This window comes from Poecilia formosa, unplaced genomic scaffold, assembly GCF_000485575.1.
Source record: "Poecilia formosa unplaced genomic scaffold, Poecilia_formosa-5.1.2 Scaffold687, whole genome shotgun sequence".
Classification (NCBI taxonomy): Eukaryota; Metazoa; Chordata; class Actinopteri; order Cyprinodontiformes; family Poeciliidae; genus Poecilia; species Poecilia formosa.
The window spans coordinates 44,352-48,304 of record NW_006800626.1 but is presented as its reverse complement, the minus strand read 5'-3'; positions in this window follow the sequence as shown (position 1 = coordinate 48,304).

The window sequence follows — 3,953 nt, the reverse complement described above, 5'->3', positions numbered from 1 at the left end:
TAATAAAAACATTTTGGGGGGAAAATTAAGACCTGTTTTGTCCCTATTCTCAAGAATCACAGGATGTTCAAAGCTTGGCATGTTGCTTTAGAACCTAACTCTGACCTGTCTGCTGTATTCCTGGGTCTGCATGGAGCTTTTTCTTCTCTAATGTTCTCAAGCAAACCTCTGAGGCCTTTAAGGAACAGCTGAGTTTACAGGTGCTGGTCATAAAATTAGAATATCATGTAAACTATGACTTATGTCAGCAATTCCAGTTAAAAAGTGAAGCTTGTATATTATATTCATTCATTACACATTTTTTTGTAATGCTGATCTTTATAACTCACAACTAATGAAAACCCCAAGTTCAGCATCTCAGAAAATTAGAATATTACTTAAGATCAAAACAAAAAAAGGATTCTTAGAAATGTTGGCCAACTGAAAAGTATGAACATGAAAAGTGTGATCAGGTTCAGTACTTAGTTGGGGCTCCTTTTCCCCAGATTACTGCAGCAATGCGGCGTGACGTGGAGCTGATCATTCTGTGGTGCTGCTCAGACATTATGGTTGCTCTGATGGTGACCTTCAGCTTTTCTGAATTGTTGGGTCTGGTGTATCACATCTTCCTCTTCACAATAACCCATAGATTTTCTATGGAGTTAAGGTCAGGTGAGTTTGCTAGTTAATTAAGAATAGGGATAAACCAGGTACTGGTAGCTTTGGCTCTGTGTGCAGGTGCTAAATCCTGTTGGAAAATTAAATCTGTATCTCCATAAAGCTGGTCAACAGCAGGAACCATGAAGTGCTCTAAAACTTCCTGGTAGATGGTTGCGTTGACCTTGGACCTCAGAAAACACAGTGGATCGACACCAGCAGATGACATGGCAACCCAAACCATCACTGACTTTGGAAACTTTGACTGGATTCGGTGCTGCTCCTCTCTTCCTCCAGACTTTGGGACCTTAATTTCCAAAACTTTCTTTCATCAGAGAACATAACTGGATCTCTCAGCAGCAGTCCAGAGTCCTTTCTGTCTTTAGTTCAGGCAAAGTGCTTCTGATGCCGTCTCTTGATCAAGAGTGGCTTGACAAAAGGAATGTGACAGCTGAAACCCATGTCTTATCTGTGTGTGGCGAGTCTTGAAGCTCTGACTCCAGCTGCAGTCCACTCTTTGTGAATCTTACTCGTATTTTTAAATGGGTTTGTTTCACAGTCCCCTCTGAGGTTATCCCGACTGGTTGTCCATTTTTTTTCCTACCACATCTTTTCTATGAATGTGCTCGGACACAGAGCTCTGTCCACAGCCAGCTCCTTGATGTTTGTGTCTTACCCTCTTGTGCAAGGTGTCAAAGGTCATCTTTTGGACAACTTTCAAGTCAGTAGTCATTCCCATGACTGTGTAGCCTACAGAACTGGACTGAGAGACCATTTAAAAGCCTTTGCATGTGTTTTGAGTTAATTAGCTGATTAGTGTGCGACACCAGAGCTCTTCAATATTGAACCTCTTAACAATATTCTAATTTTCTGACCTACTGAATTTGGAGTTTTCATTAGTTATCAATCATCCACACTAAAATAAATAAATGTTTGAAATATATTAGTCTGTATGTAACAAATTAATATATTTTATTTTTTCAATGGAATTACTGATTTAGATAAACTTTTTCATGATATTCTAATTTTATGACCAGTGCCTGTATAATTTTACTCCCATTTTGCAGTTGTGCATTGCTTTGTGTTGGTATTACTAAATCCTACTAAAATACATTAAAGTTTGTAACTATAATGTGACAAAATGTGGAAAAGTCCAAGGAGTAGGATCATCTTTGCGGGGTGGTGGGGTAAGGGTTAGGGATTCAAGCTCTCTCGATGACTTTCCCCACCTCGTCCGTCAACTGGGTGTTTAAAAGGAAAACAAAGGCAATGCACAGGCCACCGCACGCCGTCCGCAGCTTCCTGTTCCAACTGGAAGCACCTGAGCAAAGAATGAGTGCATATCAATATTTAAACATGATCAAAATGTCTTAAAACCAACTAAATGCCTAAAACTGTAATAGAACTCCCCAGCTAATCTCAGCTAATTAATCTGAATGTCAAAAAAGGCAATGAACCCATCCCCAAATATCTAAAGGTACTGAGTTGAGCAGTAAGGAAAGCACATTTTTACAGTACAAAACCCAAAAGAGTGAATTCTAGCAGTAGTTCAGTACATAGTCATTGTAAACCTTCAGAAGGGCAATCTGCCATGAGAGCTGTGAAAATGAAGTAGGAGTCCAGGTTAACTCGAGGTAAATTGGTGTAATAAAGTTGTCTTATTAAACTTCATTATTAAATAAATATTAATTAAGGACACATTGTCAGTAGTCCACCTCGGGGTCTCAGGGTGTTTCGGCCATTATCAGGTTAGGGATAGGGTAGCAGGTTTTGGATTCAAAATAATCCCAGCAGATTATTTTGGGAAATCTGCTGGGATTTCCCAAAATAATTTGCTTGGAATTCAAAAATGTTGTGGTTTGAAAAGAAATGGGAATTTTTTTTGATGATTTTATACAGTTTTGTTATGTCAGTTACGTCTTGATGTCCCTCTGTCCAACGTCCAAAAGAATGCTTTTACCTTTATCCCAAGTTAGACATGTTAATAAAAAGACCAGGAATGCAGTTTGTTATTTAAAACAATTGCATGTATAATTTGTATTATTTCTACATAGATCCTTCATTTCCTCTTTTTAACCATTATAATTCACTGAAGTGAATTTTCAGTCAATAAATTAGAGAAGATTGTATTCATTTAATAACGCCACAGCTTAAAACCACAGCAATTTAATTAATCCTTATCATTCACAAAGCCGGCCCAAGATTATTTGAGGTCAAGGGCAGCAATTGATTTGGTGCCCTTGTTGTCAATTATTATAAATAATAATCTGTTGTTTGTGTTTTGCATTTAACTTTCTCATCATGACTTGCCGAATTCTTTTGCTTGACCTTAGAATGACTTACTTTACATTAATTTGGATTAAATGAATTAAAAGTACTGTCGATAAACAGTAACTAGGTTGTTTATCTGACTTTGTCTGCTTCTCAGTGCAGAATCATCAGAATTGGGAAGGAAAAGACAACAATTTAATTATACATACAAAAACAAATTAACTATTGTAATTTTATTGACCTATTTTCATCTTAAAACATAAAGATAAACCATCATTATTAAGAATATCAGGATTTTCTTTGTATGACCACAATTGGTACATTTGTCACTGTAAAATTCAAAATAATTTCAAAGATTTTCTACTAATTGAAAACTTACCTCACATAGGCAGTCAGGGTGAGCTTCACGGTGGGCTCAATTTAAATGAACATTACAACAAATCTAAACATTTGATATCTGCATCTTGTTACAAGTCAAGTGCTTCTTGAGCAGCAGTTCAGTTCACTTATTCCTTGGACTGGCCCTGCTTGTACAGAACACAATAACTTTTCCAGCTACTTGTCATTTTTCGGGTTGTTTTTCTGTCAGAGTAAAACAGACATTTTATTCTGGTGTCATAGGAATAAAACCAGAATAATGTCTTGTTACATTATCACCTCCTATTGCTTTTTCCTGGCTCTCTTCATATTCTAAGTACAGTAGTTTAAAGAAAACAACCTGCATGTCCTGAAATCAGAACAAATATTTCAGATTTTTCTGACATATTCTGCTCCATATTTGACCTCACATAGGGGCTCATTGAAAATATTATGTAAAAGGTTGACACCCATGGATGGATGGATGGATGGATGGATGGATGGATGGATGGATGGATGGATGGATGTCTTTTTTAGGTGGAGTAATGTTATTGACATCCATGGCTGTCTATCCTTCGTTGGGAATGAATAATTCTGTGTTTTCCTCTGTCTCTTTCAGCTGCTTGCATGCTCATATAAACACACACACACACACACACACACACACACACACACACACACACACACAC